This window comes from Crocuta crocuta, unplaced genomic scaffold, assembly GCF_008692635.1.
Source record: "Crocuta crocuta isolate KB4526 unplaced genomic scaffold, BGI_CrCroc_1.0 scaffold233, whole genome shotgun sequence".
Classification (NCBI taxonomy): domain Eukaryota; kingdom Metazoa; phylum Chordata; class Mammalia; order Carnivora; family Hyaenidae; genus Crocuta; species Crocuta crocuta.
In genome coordinates, this window is record NW_027529526.1 from 3,520,406 (window position 1) to 3,536,617 (window position 16,212).

Here is a 16,212-nt window from a genome sequence, read left to right on the forward strand (position 1 = left end):
CTTGGAAAAGGGAGGAAAATAAAAAAAGAACATTTAAGGGTATAATTAGGAAGAGCCTGAGATTAAAAGATTAAAAGATAGACATAGAGCAGGGAGAGTTAAGTATTACTGAAGCCGAAAGAAAAATACTTAAAGAATGCATTGTTCAATTGGGAGACTAAGAGATGAAACTTATCTTAAAGCTGATTTTGAAAGCATCATATAAGGGCACCTGGTGACTCATTTGGTTGAGCATCCGATTCTTGATTTTGGCATAAGTCATTATCTCATGGTTGTGAGGTTGAGTGCTTCGTTGAGCTCTGCACTGGGTGTGGATTCTGCTTAAGATTCTCTCATCTTCTCCCTTTGCCTCTCTCCCTCATTTGCACACATTCTCTCTCTCTCTCTCTCTCTCTCTCTCTCTCAAATGAGTAAATAAACAAATAAATAAATAAATAAACAAGAAAAAAGACATCATATAAAGGGAGGGAACCATAGAGCCTAATATAGAATAATGAAGATGAGGTATAAAAAATTTAATATTTATGATTGTTGATGATGAGATGAATTCCCGTTCTTTTCATGAGACGTGCACATTTATCACATTGCTCTTACATTTTGAAGTGACATAAATATTGGCTTGATTATTTTATACATACCTAAAAACTTAAAAAAATGGAGAATTAAAAGGGAAATGCAAGTGTATTTGCTTATAAAATTGCTTCAATAAAATTGTTGATACAGGGGCGCCTGGGTGGCTCAGTCGGTTAGGCGTCCGACTTCAGCTTCGGTCATGATCTCGCAATTAGTGGGTTTGAGCCCCGCATCGGGTTCTGTGCAGGCAGCTCAGAGCCTGGAACCAGTTTCGGAGTCTGTGTCTCCCTCTCTCTCTGCCCCTCCCCCACTCATATACTGTCTCTGTCTCAAAAATAAATAGAAACTATAAAAAAAATTTTTTAAATTGTTGATACATATCTCTATTCTGGTCATAAGATCTTTATAAGCAAAAAGCAGCAATGTTTCAACAGTTACTGTCAAAGAGAATTTGTGACCTTAAATCAATGGCGATACCCTTTTTTTTGTTTGTTTTTCATTTTGGGGAAAATTTGAGAACATTCTAGCTTATTCTCAAATTACTTTCTTGTTCTGCCAAATATAAAAGTAATCTGTCGATATGAGACTGGCTAAATAAATTACAGTGAATCCATACAGTAGATCACCATGTGGCCATTAAGAGCAAAGAGGAAACTCTCAAAAATAGAACTACCCTAAGGTCCAGTAATTCCACAACTGGGTATTTACCCAAAAAATCCAAAACACTACAAATTCAAAGAGATACATCTACCCCTATATTTATTGTAGCTTTATTTACAGTAGCCAAACTATGGAAGTAACCCAAATGTCCGTGATTGATGAATGGATAAAGAAGATATGGTGTATATATGCATACAATGGAAAGTCATTCAGCCATAAAAAAAAGAATGAAATCTTGCCATTTGCAATAACATGGATAGAGCTGGAGAGTATAATGCTAAGTTAAATAAGTAAGCCAGAGAAAGACAAATACCATATGATGGCACTCATATGTGGAATTTAAGAAATGAAATAAATGAGGAAAGAAAAAAACCAAAAGAGACAATCCTTAAGAAACAGGCTCTTACACTGAGATACCACCTCACGCCAGTCAGAGTGGCTAAAATGAGCAAATCAGAGAACTCTAGATGCTGGCGAGGATGTGGAGAAACGGGCACCCTCCTACACTGTTGGTGGGAATGTAAACTGGTGCAGCCCCTCTGGAAAACAGTGTGGAGGTTCCTCAGGAAACTAACAATAGAACTCCCCTATGACCCAGCAATAGCACTGCTAGGAATTTACCCAAGGGATACAGAAATGCTGATGCATAGGAGCACATGTACCCCAATGTTCATAGCAGCACTCTCCACAATAGCTAAAACATGGAAAGAGCCTAAGTGTCCATCAACGGACGAATGGATCAAGAAGATGTGGTTTATCTATACCATGGAATACTACATGGCAATGAGAAACAATGAAATCTGGCCATGTGTAGCAACATGGATGGACCTTGAGGGTGTTATGCTGAGCGAAATAAGTCAGGCAGAGAAGGACAGATACCATATGTTTGCACATATAGGTGGATTAGGAGGAAGCTAACGGAGGACCATGAGGGAGAAGAAGAGGAAAAATAGTAGGGGAGAGGGAGGGAGGCAAACCATGAGAGACTCTTGAATGCTGACAAAAACTGAGGACTGATGGATATGGGGGGGAGGAGGGATGGGCATGGAGGAGGGCACTTGTGGGGATGAGCACTGAGTGTTATGTGGAAACCAATTTGAGAATAAACTATTTGTAAAAAAAAAAATAAAATAAAAGAAACAGGCTCTTAATTATAGAGAACAAACTGATGGTTACCAGAGGAGAGAATGATGGGAAGATGAGTGAAATAGATGATGAGGATTAAGGAGTACACTTACCATGATGAAAAAAATAAAAATAAAAAACAAAACAGTAAAAAAAAAAACTTTGTAAGTATTGACAAGAGACAATCTCTAAGATATATTGTGAGATTAAAAAAGGAAAGTGGAGAACGGTATATATTATACTATATTTGTATTAAAAAGACAGAAAAGAGTCAATATATATGCATAAAATATTTCCACAAAGGTACCCAAGAAATTGATAATATTGATAGACTCCATGCTTGGAGTGCTGGTGGCTGGGTAGTTGAGGTGCAATGGTGGTAGGGAGACTTTTCACCATACTTTTTGTATCTTTTGAATTAAATTGTCTGACTATATTAATCTATTAAAAGATTAACCGTAAATGAATACATAAGTCAATTAAATTCAATTTTATAAAAGTCAGAGTCACAAAGATAAGCAGAGTCACACAAAGATAAAACAAGCCCATTGTAAAAATGTGGAAAAGAAGAAATAAAAATCACTCATAGTGTCATAGTAATGAAGTAGCCACACTTAAGTGTAATGAAGTAATTACAGTTAAGTGTAATTCCTTTTAATTCATTTTTTCTAGTAATTTGGGGAATATACATTTTGTTTTTAATACTATTGTTATATTTTGGTTTTTAATCAAGAGTAAAACAATATCTCAGTGTCTCATGACTCTTATATGTGTGAACAATTTAGTGTCTCTCCTTTTGCCCTGTTCTTCCCTCCCTTAATTCCAGGACAGTATCATTTAGGGTTTAGGTGCTGATTATCATTATTACATCAGCTTTTATATTATTTCAATATTTTGGCATATGCCTTTAGACTTTTTATTTTTTTTAATTTTTTTTTTTAATTTATTTCTAGGAGAGAGAGAGAGAGAGAGAGAGACAGCATGAGCAGGGAGGGTCAGAGAGAGAGGGAGTCACAGACTGAAACAGGCTCCAGGCTCTGAGCTGGCAGTCAGCACAGAGCCCGACGCAGGCCTCGAACCCACGAACCGCGAGATCATGACCTGAGTGAAAGCCGGACGCTTAACCGACTAAGCCACCCGGGCACCCCGCCTTTAGACTTTTTAAATAGCAGCTTTATTGAGAGAGAATTCACAAACCACATACTTTACCTATTTAAAGTACCTACTTAAATGTGTGTGGGTTTTGTTTTTGTTTTTGTTTTTATTTTTTTTAAGTAGGCTCCATGTCTAGCATATTCTGAGATCAAGAGTCATGCTTTACTGACTGAGCCAGGCAGACACCCCAGATGGTTTTTTTTTTTTTTAAATATTTTTATTTATTTCTAGGAGAGAGAGAGAGAGAGAGACAGCATGAGAAGGGGAGGGTCAGAGAGAGAGGGAGTGACAGACTCTGAAACAGGCTCCAGGCTCTGAGCTGGCAGTCAGCACAGAGCCCGACGCGGGGCTCGAACCCACGAACCGCGAGATCATGACCTAAGCGAAAGTCGGACGCTTAACCGACTAAGCCACCCAGGTGCCCCCCCAGATGTTTTTTTTTCCCAGTTGTTTCTTACTATAGTTTCAGAGTTTTACCATCATTACCACCATCAATTTTACAGCATTTTTATCATTCCAAAAAGAAACCCTGTATCCATCAGCAGTCACTCTCTTTTCCACCCACTGATCCCAGCCCTAGGGAACTACTAACCTACTTTATGTCTCTGTAGAGTTGCTTATTCTAGCCATTTTACGTAAATAGGATCATTCAACACATGGTCTTTTTTTTTTTAATAATATTTATTCATTTTTGAGAGAGAGAGAGTATGTGTGTGAGTGGTGGGAGGGGCAGAGAGAGAAGTAAAGGGGATCCAAAGCAGGCTCTTCACTGACAGCAGAGAGACACTGGAGCTCAAACTTATGAACCATGAGATCATAACCTGAGCTGAAGTTGGATGCTCAACCGATCGAGCCACCCAGGTGCCCCAGCACATGGTCTTTTGTGACTGATTTCTTTCACATCATAATATTTTCGAGATTCATCCATGTTATAGCACATATTAGTATGTTATTCATTTTTATGGTCAAATAAGATTCTATTGTATGACTATACCACATTTTGTTTATGCATTCATTGCTTCATGGACATCTGGGTGTTTCCACATTTTGACTGTTATGAACAATGCTGCTCTGAACATTTGTGTACAAGCTTCTATGGAAACATGTTTTCAGTTCTCATGGGTATGTGCTGGGTCATGTGATTATGGTTAACTTTTTGACATGGTTATGGTTATGATTAACTGATACTAACTTTTTATTATGGTTATATGATTATGGTTCACTGTCCTCCAAAGTGGCTGCACCATTTTAATTTCTCACGAGCTATGTATGAAGAGGCCAATTTCTCCATTCTCAGGCCAATATCTGTCATCTGTCTTTTTGGTTATAACTGTCCTACTGGATGTAAAGTTGCCTTAGTTTTGAAACCAAATCTTTGAGTAATTTTGTGACAAAAGATGAAGTGTGTGAAGTTTCAAGCATACTAATGGTTATTTATACTAAAGGCTTTATATAAGTCCAGAGAGAAAGGGATAAAAATCTTACTAATTCTCATCAGTGGTTCTCAAACTTTGTGTGCAATGGAATCACCTGGAAGACTTTTTGTGAGTCTGTATTATTGGGTTCTACCCCAGAGCTTCTAATTCATTAGGATTGTGATGGGTGAGAAAAGTTAGATTTGTAACAAGTTTCCAGTGCTACTGTTGGTCTACAAACAACATTCTTATTTTGTTTATTTTTAAAATTTATTTTGTTTCATTTTGTTTTAGAGAGAGAGAGAACAAGTGGGGTAGGGGGGTTGTGAGAGAGAGAAATCTTAAGCAGGCTCCACACTCACCACACAGTCAGATATGAAGTGTGATCCCATAACTCTGGGATCATGACCTGAGCTGAAATGAAGAGTCACCAGGTGTCCCCAAACCACATTTTTAGAACCATTGATTTGGCAATCATGATGGTAATACTTACTTTAGGCCCCGTTTCTTCCTTGTTTTACATATGATAATTTATATAATTTTCACACAGATATGTCCTATTATTTTATCATTTTACAGATGAGGACATTGAGGCATGTATAGATTAACTTGCTCAAGGAAACTGATTTTATAAAGATTAAGTAACTTGCTCAAGATCACACATTTGAAATTAGTGGAGCTGATACCTGGTCTGGGTCTAAGTATTTATGCTGTTAATCTCTATGTGATATTGCTACACATAAAGTTGATTCACATAATATACATGATATTTATTGAGTGAAAACTTGAGAATAATCCATTTCTTGGAAATTTGGGATGCTTATTTCCAAGAAAGAATTCTTTTCTTTCAAGACAAAAGCCTAAAAAATGAAGCATTTCCTCAATATGCTTGTCTAGTAATTTATTCATTCATTACTGTGTCTAGTAATTCTTAAAATTCTTAAAATACTTTTGTGTTTATGATTTAGTTTTATGTAACGTAAGACTACTGTGAATTATGATTTTTATGTTAACAAGTATTATTGAATGTCTAAGTAATTGTTGAACTTGGGAGAGTCACAAATTTTTTGGGTCTCGGTTTCTTCATCAAACTATGCTTTTATGATTCTAATTTAGTTCTATTGTAAAATTCAGATGAGGACAATCATTTCTTAGTTGAGAGGGAAATTTAGTTTAGTGTATGGAATTTTCTCAGTTTTAAGATTTTTTTCCTTGAAATTTTCTCAACTTTGAAAGTTACTGATGGAAAAACTCAAGAGTTAGTTATGCTTAGTTTGACAGCTTGTTCTTTTTATGGACATTTGTGTTTGCGATTGTGATTTTATATTGCATGCCTATAAATTACAATTTCTTACACAGTTTTTCATATTTTGCATATCAGTATTTCATGATTTTTTATAATTTATTAATGTGCAATCATTTAAATTGGTCCAAAGTTTCTAAAGTTTAAAGTACTATCTCAAATATTTTGTGATATACTTTGATTATATATATATGAAGTACAGAACACTTTACTAAACATTTCTAGGGCATAAGTAAGAGACACTATGCATTCTGCCTTCAAGAAATTTACATTTTAATTGTAAAGTTTTAATTCAGTTTACGTATTAGTAAAAGATATCTGGAAAATTTGTCAGACTTGGACGTAGACAAAAGTGATTACTGAGTTTCCTTTCCAGGGAATGCCGAATGTCTAGGGACCCTGAAGGGTTTATCTGAATCTAAACGAATGTGCACTTTAGATCATCTTTGATTGAGTAAGCTATTTTACAACTCTGTAGGGATAAAAGTTAAACTGTAGAAAACAGAAAATGTTGCAGATGTATTCTGTCTATAACAATGCAAATGATTCCTATTCTTGGCAATGTAAATGGATTTTGTTCAGTAGAAAATGTAAATCTCTGTAAGTCAAATTCTGTTATGAATTGGTTTTCACTTCATGATTTCCTCATTAATTAATAAGGAAATGAAATCTGACTCAACATTTTGATTCATGTTCTTTTTATATTTACATGAGAATCATGATCTTATTATTTTGGAAATTATACTTTAGAATCTTTGAATACTTCTATAATGCATATATAGTTAAATATAAATATACATGAATTTTTAAAAAGTACCTGTATAGGCTGAAAAGTAATAAAACAGAACTTATTTTTTAAACTAAAAATAATATTTTCCCTTATCACAAACAATGCATGTACATATAAGATGAACTAAAATATATTTATAAGCAAGAAGAAAGTTAAAAAATAAAAACATTTTATGGTCTACCATCCAGAAGTAATAATCACTATTAAGCCTTGGAATACAGTGTTTCAGACTTATTTTTTGTATTTATGTAATTTTTTTCTTAAGTGTGATAATACTATATCTCTATTGATTTAAAGCCTTTTTTATTTTAAGTTAAGAGTGTAAATGAACACCTTTTTTGACACTTGGCTTCTGAAGATTGTATTTCAGCAGTTCTAAGGAAAGGGGGCTAACAAAGGTTCTTGTCAGCTATTTAATTCTAATTGCTTTGTGGGGACATGTCATTATTTTTAACATGGAATCATAAATAGGCATATGAAATCACCAAGTATAAAAGAAATTAAAGCAAAAATGTCTGAATACATTACAAGAGGTAGCCGCTGTTTGGGATCTTAGAAGTCTGCTTGTATATACATCATGATGAAATCTTTGTTTTTGTTTATTTTGTTTTTATAAAAGGAAGCTGGCTTGGAGGTTATTGGGAAATGAGGGTGGGGAAGAACCCAAGTTTACAAAGGAAAGGAAGCCTGGAATATAAGTATAGGAAAGCAGTTCTATCCTAGCTGTTAACATTTAATGAGAAAGAATGAAATCTGGCCATGTGTAGCAAAAAATGATGGACCTTGAGGGTGTTATGCTGAGCGAAATAAATAAGTCAGGCAGAGAAGGACAAATACCATGTGTTTGCATGTATACAAGGATTAGGGTGAACTTAACGGAGGACCATGGGGGAGAAGAAGGGGGGAAATAGTGGGGGAGAGGAAGAGAGGCAAACCATGAGAGACTCTTGAATGCTGAGAACAGAGGACTGATGGGTGTGGGTGGGAAGGGGGAGATGGGCATGGAGGAGGGCACTTGTGGGGATGAGCACTGGGTGTTATATGGAAACCAACTTGACAATAAACTATTTGTAAAAAAAGAACAACAAACAAAAACAAAAACAAAAGCCCTTTCAAGAACTAAAGAAATAAAGGCTACAAATATCTGGAGCTTGAAATGACGTTTATACTCTTGAGTCTATTATGAAAGCTTTTCATAGAACTCTCTTCCCTCCCACTCATCCAAAACAAGTATTAAAAAAAATAAAGAAATTAAACAGAAAAAAAAAAACCAGATATAAAGGATATTACTCCAGAGCTTATTTTAAATTTCTGAGCCAGGAAAACATCTTCCTAAAAAAAAAAAAAAAAAAAACTGAACAGAGGAATTTCCATATTTGGAAGTCTGAAGGAAACAAAGAGAATAAGTTGTTATATACTTGAAACTTGTGAGTTGCTAGCAGCTCACATGTAGATGCTTTTCCAGCAGGAATCAACACCTCTTGATTTGATTGCTCTTACACTTGTTTACAAACATGTTAGAAAAAGTAAAAGAAGTTAAAGAGAAAGAAGCAATATGTACTGAGACTATTTTGTTTTTAATGCAGTATTTGGTTGAACACAAATGTTTTATATCTGTCATCATAAAAAGTTAAGTTTTTAAAAAATGTTCAAAGGACATGGATTGTCAATTCTTATAAAGTTCCTCACCAAAAGAGTAGGTCTGCCTTTCCTCCCTCATTTTATCATTTATTTATTATCATAAATGAAATGGAAAAATAAAGGACTGACTGACATTCAGTGACTTGTAGATTTTGTCCTTTTAGCATTATAAACTATCAAGATTGTAGAGGGTTCCAAATCTCTCTAATGGAGTCTAACTCTTCTTAAATTAAAAACTTTAAAAAGTCCTGAAATGTAGGGGCACTTGGATGGCTCAGTTAAGCGTCTGACTCTTAATTTCTGCTCAGGTCAGGATCTCCTGCTTTGTGGGATGGAGCCCCATGTTGGGCTCTGTGTTTACAGTGTAGAGCCTGCTTAGGAGCCTGCTGTCTCTCTCTTCCTCTCGCTCTGCCCATCCCCTGCTTGTGCACTTTCTCTCTTTCAAAAATAAGTAAATAAACTTTTAAAAGTCTTGTAATATGGAAGTTCTGAATTTTAGTCCCATCACTCCTATCAATGTAATCATTGCCAAGTCACCCAAGCTCTCCCAGAGCCAAACTAGTTTGTTCTGTTTCTTCCATCTTTGAAGCTCTGTAATTCTGTGAATTTAAAAAATGTGAAAGTTAGGGTAAAGATAAAATTTTCTCTAAAAAACAAATCTCAATTTAACACATGTTCCTAAATTCCAAATCAAGTCTTAATTTAATTAGTAATATAAAATAAAGTTTTAGTACAACCACCGAATTTTAATTTTTTGAACCCCACTTGTTTATTAATATTAAAACAGCTACTGCTGCTTCTACATTTGGCATATTTTTGATATATAATATTATATTAGTTTCAGGTATACAACATAGTGATTCAACAATTCTATATATTACAAAATGCTTACCACATGTATTATCACCTTCTGTTACCACATAGTTATTACAATATTATTAACTTTATTCCTTATGCTGTACATTTCATCCCCATGACTTATCTATGTTATAACTGGAAGTTTGTACTTATTAATCCTCTTCATCTACTTTTAATTGAAATATAATAGGCATGTAGAAAACTGCATAAAGCATAACTGTTCATTGTCACAAAATGAGTATATCTGTGTAACCACCGCCCAGGTCAAAAAATAAAATATATTTAATGCCCTTTAAGTCTTCCTTCCCTCCTGACTACCTTCTCTTTTTCCCCAAAGATAGTTTCCTTGACTTCTAAGAACATGAGTTAATTATCCCTGTTTTAGTGTTAAAATATAAATCGAGGCATACTAACAATTTCAGTCAGACAGCATCCAATCTAGCAGATAAAATGGAGTTTGGAGGACCTGTGCAAAAGGAGAGATTTTTACAGGCAGAAGTGAGCAGGAACAAGGAAGTTTTATTAGCAAAAGGTGGATTGTTAAGGGTCTATCAGGTAGAGTACCTCACTAAATGCTTAGATTAGGTGATTCTTGATTAAGTGGTTTAAGATTCCATTTCTGAGAGGTCAAAACTGTAATTAAGTCTTGGTTTGGTGATGTGGGACTTAGCATAAGTGACTCCATTTGGGGTGTGCCGTCTTGTTTTTAACATGAGCTTTATTTAAATAGAACCAGACAGTATATATTCTTTTACATTTAACTTTTTTACACACGTTATATTTGTGAGACTCATCACTGTCATTATGTAGTAGTCATTGTTAGTTGTTGGTTCATTTTATCTCTGAGTAGTATTACACTGTATGAATTCATCTGTTGATGGGTGTGTGGGTTTCCAGTTTGAGGCTTTAATGAATAATGCTACTGTAACATTTTGTATAAGTTTTTTTTTATAAATGTACATGCATTACTGTTGGGTGTATGCTTAGGAGTAAGTAGAAAGTAACATGAAAAGGTTTTCCAAAGTATGTGTACCAATTTATATTTCCACTTGCTCAGTCCATAGAATTTTAACAGTTCCTTTATGATTATCAGAATGAATTGATCTCTGATATGAAGCATTTGAATTTTCCCAGGAGAAAATTGGTATGTGGACACTGATTAAGCTTATTAATGCTTATTTTTGAAAATGTCATAGCCCTACTCTTTGGTGACTAGGACTCTAGAATTTCTCACTATGTATTTGATACAGGGAAAAACAATAGATTTTTTGCTCATTTTTTTCCCTCAGAGAACTGAGAGTGGCTGGAAAAAGTAAAGCTTCAAAATCATTGAACTCTTGTTCTCATTTTCTTTTTTACTGCCTTGGCTAAGCCAAGCAGTGTTCTAATAATGAACTCCTTTCTCTGTTATAACATTGTTGAATAATGTAGTGCTTTCTGCTTTGAGCAGAGGAGATTAGTATTTGTTATCTATTCCTATGATGTTTCTGTCCCTCTTTTTTTTTCCTAATTCTTACTGAAAGTATATATTTTCATTTAAGAACCTTGCTTGCTGTAGCTACCCACCACAACACATTAATCAAAAACTGTTTCTTTGGGGAAAGGCAAACACAACACTAACTTAACTGTAGAAATCTGGATGTCCTCAAAGGCTTTACTTACCAGTGTCATGATATTTTTATTCTGTTTTTAAATCAATTCTGGAAAATAGATTTTCCCTAGGCGAGGTATCACAAAAATGCAGGAATTCTAGATGACAATGGTTTGATTGATGTGGAGAGAGGTACTAAATCAAATTAGAAGATCAAGAGAATCAAATAAGGTCACATATTTGATAGTACTTCTTAGAATTTAAGGTGTCGTCATCATCATCATCATGAGGACAATCTAGTCTTTTTTTAAAAATTATTTTTTAATGTTTATTTTTGAGAGAGAGAGAAAGAGAGAGTGTGTGTGTGTGTGAGTGGAGAGGGGCAGAGAGAGGGAGACACAATCTTAAATGGTTCCAAGCTCAGAGCTGTCAGCACAGAGCCAGATGTGGGGCTCAAACTCATGAACCATGAGATCCTTACCTGAGCTAAAACTGGATGCTGAAGTTGGATGCTTAACCTAATTAACCACCCAGGTGCCCCTTTAGTCTTTTGTAAGAGGAGGAAGAATAAACAGTTTAGATATAGTAGAACTCTATTAATTACATTGGAGTGCTGACCTATAGAAATATAATGTGAGTCACAAATGTGAGTCATGCATGTAATTTAATATTTTCTAGTAATCACAGTAAAAAGAAGTAAAAGTAAAAAGAATGGGTGAAGTTAATGTTAATAATGTATATTGTATAACTTAGTATATCAAAATAGTATCATTTCAACATGTAACCAATATAAAATTATTGAGATATTTTATATTATTTATTATTTAAATATTTATTGATTTTGAAAGAGAGAGAGTATGTGTGCATGCATGCATGATTGGGGGAGAGGCAGAGAGAGAGGGAGAGAGAGATTCCCAAGCAGGCTCCATGTTCAGTGCAGAGCCTGTTATGGGGCTTGATATCACAACCCTGAGATCATGACCTGAACCAAAATCAAGAATTGGACATGTAACTGACTGAGCCACCATTTATGGTTGATACATAATGGTAAATAAACAATGGGCATGCCATCATTTATTTACACTAAGTGTTCAAAAGTCCAGTGTGTGTTTATACTACAGCACATCTCAGATGGGGCTAATCAAATTTCACTGTCCCATAAACCACAGGTTGCTATTGGCTACTCTATTGAAGAGCACAGATTTGGGAGTGAGAATGGGAGAGTGCTCCATGCTGTACCAACTGGACATGATTTACTCATACTTTTAGCAGTATTTCATTATAATGCATAATACTAGTGAGTTGTTAGTCTATTCTTGAGATACAGGATTTTGAGTTTTTAAAGTAAGAAAGAGCTCTGAACTCTACAATTGAAATTCATTTTCTGAAACTTTTCCAACAGGTCTATTTTGCCAGATTCTAAATGATAAAAATTAGAGTCTTGAAATCCATACAAATCCAGTATATGCTGAGGTAATTTGCATATTAATGAACAGCAGCAGGAGACACCTCTGGTGCACCAAAAAGACCCACTGAAAATTAAATGGCACAACATTCAGAACAACTGGCAGGTAAATAACAAAGATATATATGTTAACTGTGAAATTTTTGTGAGGGAAAAACGATGAACATGACTGATTATGTGAAAAGGACTTTGCTATAGACTAAATGTTTATGTTCCTAAAATTCATATGTTGAAACTTAATCTCTAAAGTGATAGTATTTGGAGGTGGGCCTTTGGGAAATGATTAATTGTCCTCGGCTCCTTTGCCGAGGGTGTTGTATGCAAGCCATTTGACAATAGAAAAACAAAAATAGGAATAATTATGTAAAAGATTTTGACAACCAAATGCTTTGTGTTGTAAATGAATGCAGAAGATTTTACTGGTATTTTTGGCCACTTTGTGGAAAAGTTGTTAGGTGTATCTTTGGGTGGGGCTATCAGCATAAGGCAATGTGATATGTAAGAAAAAGCCTGAATCAGAAGTCAGAAAACCTGAGTTTATTATGGCTATGTCTCTTATTACTGTGGTCTTTGGGCAAATTACTTGTCTTTATGAATATTTGTTTTTATTTGCCAAATGAAAGATTTGGACTAGATGATTTCTTTCTTTTTTAAAAAATTTATTTATTGTTTAATTTACACCCAAGTTAGTTAGCATACGGTGCAACAATGATTTCAGGAGTAGATTCCTTAATGCCCCTTACTCATTTACCATCCCTCCTCCCATAACCCATCCAGCAACCCTCTGTTTATTCTCTGTATATTCTCTATATTATTCTCTATATTTAAGAATCTCTTTTATGTTTTGTTCCCCTCCATGTTTTTATATTATTTTTGTTTCCCTTCCCTCATGTTCATCTATTTTGTATCTTAAATTCCTCATATGAGTGAAGTCATATGATATTTATCTTTCTCTGATTAATTTCACTTAGCATAATACCCTCAGTTCCATCGTGTAGTTGCAAATGGCAAGATTTCATTCTTTTTGATTGCTGAGTAATACTCAGCATATATATATATACTCAGCATACATATATATATGTATGTATGCCACATCTTCTTTATCCATTCATCTGTTGATGGACATTTGGGCTCTTTCCATACTTTTTTAAAAATTAAAAAAAATTCTTTTTAATTATAATTTTTTGTCAAGTTGGTTTCCCTAAAACACCCAGTGCTCATCCCAACAAGTGCCCACCTCCAAGCCCATCACCCATTTTCCCCTCTCCCCCACCCCCATCAACCTTGAGTTTGTTCTCAGTATTTAAGAGTCTTTTATGGTTTGCCTCCCTCCCTCTCATTAATTAATTTTTCTTCTTCCCCTCCCGTATGGTCCTCTGTTAAGTTTCTCCTGTTCCATATATGAGGGAAAACATATGGTATCTGTCTTTATCTGCCTGACTTATTTCACTTAGCATAATACACTTGGGTTCTATCCATGTTGCTACAAATAGCCAGATTTCATTCTTTCTCATTGCCATGTAGTATTCCGTTGTATATATAAACCACATCTTGATCCATTCATCAGTTGATGGACATTTAGGCTCTTTCCATGATTTGGCTATTGTTGAAGGTGCTGCTGTGAATATTGGGGTATATGTGCCTCTATGCATCAGCACACCTGTATCCCTTGGGTAAATTCCTAGCAGTGCTATTGCTGGGTCCTAGGGGAGTTCTATTGTTAATTTTTTGAGGAACCTCCACACTGTTTTCCAGAGGGGCTGCACCAGTTTAAATCCCACCAACAGTGTAGGAGGGTGCCCGTGTCTCCACATCCTCGCCAGCATTTGTAGTCTCCTGATTTGTTCATTTTAGCCACTCTGACTGGTGTGAGGTGGTGTCTCAGTGTGGTTTTGATTTGTATTTCCCTGATGATGAGTGATGTTGAGCATCGTTTCATGTGTCTGTAGGCCATCTGGATGTCCTCTTTGGAGAAGTGTCTGTTCATGTCTTCTGCCCATTTCTTCATTGATTTATTATTATTATTATTATTATTATTTGAGTGTGGAGTTGAGTGAGTTCCTTATAAATTTTGGATACTAGCCTTTATCCAATATGTCATATGCAACTATCTTTTCCCATTCCATCGGTTGCCTGTTAGTTTTATTGATTGTTTCCTTTGCAGTGCAGAAGCTTTTTATCTTGATTAGGTCCCAATAGTTCATTTTTGCTCTTGAGTCCCTTGCCTTTGGAGATGTGTCGAGTAAGAAATTGCTACAGCTGAGGTCAAGGAGGCTGTGTCTTGCTTTCTCATCTGGGGTTTTGAAGGTTTCCTGTCTCAAATTCAGGTCGTTCATCCATTTTGAGTTTATTTTGGTGTATGGTGTAAGAAAGTGGTCCAATTTCATTCTTTTGCATGTTGCTGTCCAGTTCTCCCAACACTGTCTGTTAAAGAGGCTGTCTTTTTTCCATTGGATACTCTTTCCTGCTTTGTTAAAGATTAATTGGCCATATATTTGTGGGTCTAATTCTGGGTTCTCTATTCTATTCCATTGGTCTATGTGTCTGTTTTTGTGCCAATACCATACTGTCTTGATGATTACAGCTTTGTAGTAGAGGCTAAAGTCTGGATTGTGATGCCTCCCATTTTGGTTTTCTTCCTCAATATTACTTTGGCTATTCGAGGTCTTTTGTGGCTTCATACAAGTTTTAGGATTGTTTATTCTAGCTTTGAGAAGAATGCTGGTGCAATTTTGATTGGGATTGCATTGAATGTGTAGATTGCTTTGGGAAGTATTGACATTTTAACAACATTTTTTCTTCTGATCCATGAGCACGGAATGTTTTTCCATTTCTTTGTGTCTTCTTCAGTTTCCTTCATAAATTTTCTATAGTTTTCATTATACAAATCTCTTATATCTTTGGTTAGGCTTATTCCTAAGCATTTTATGGTTTTTGGTGCAGTTGTGAATGGGACCAGTTTCTTGATTTCTCTTTCTGTGGCTTCATTATTAGTGTATAAAAATGCAAGTGATTTCTAACACATTGATTTTGTACCCTGCAACTTCGCTGAATTCATGGATCAGTTCTAGCAGACTTTCAGTGGAATCTGTTGGGTTTTCCATGTAGAGTATCATGGCATCTGTGAAAAGTGAAAGTTTGGCTTCATCTTTGCCAATTCTGATGCCTTTTGTTTCTTTTTGTTGTCTGATGGCTGATACTAGGACTTCCAGCACTATGTTAAACGACAGTGCTGAAAGTGGATATCCTTGTCGTGTTCCTGATCTCAGGGGGAAAGCTCTCAGTTTTCCCCCATTGAGGATGATATTAGCTGTCGGCTTTTCAAAAAGGCTTTTATAATGTTTAAGTTCCTTCTATCCCGACTTTCTCAAGGGTTTTAACTAAGAAAGAATGCTGTATTTTGTCAAATGCTTTTTATGCATCTATGACAGGATCATATAGATTTTATCTTTTCTTTTGTTTATGTGATGTATCACACTGATTGATTTGCAAATATTGAACCAGCCCTGTAACCTAGGAATGAATCCCACTTGATCATGGTGGATAATTCTTTTTATACGCTGTTGAATTTGGTTTGCTAGCATCTTGTAGAGGATTTTTGCATCCATATTCGTCAGGAATATTGGCCCATAGTTT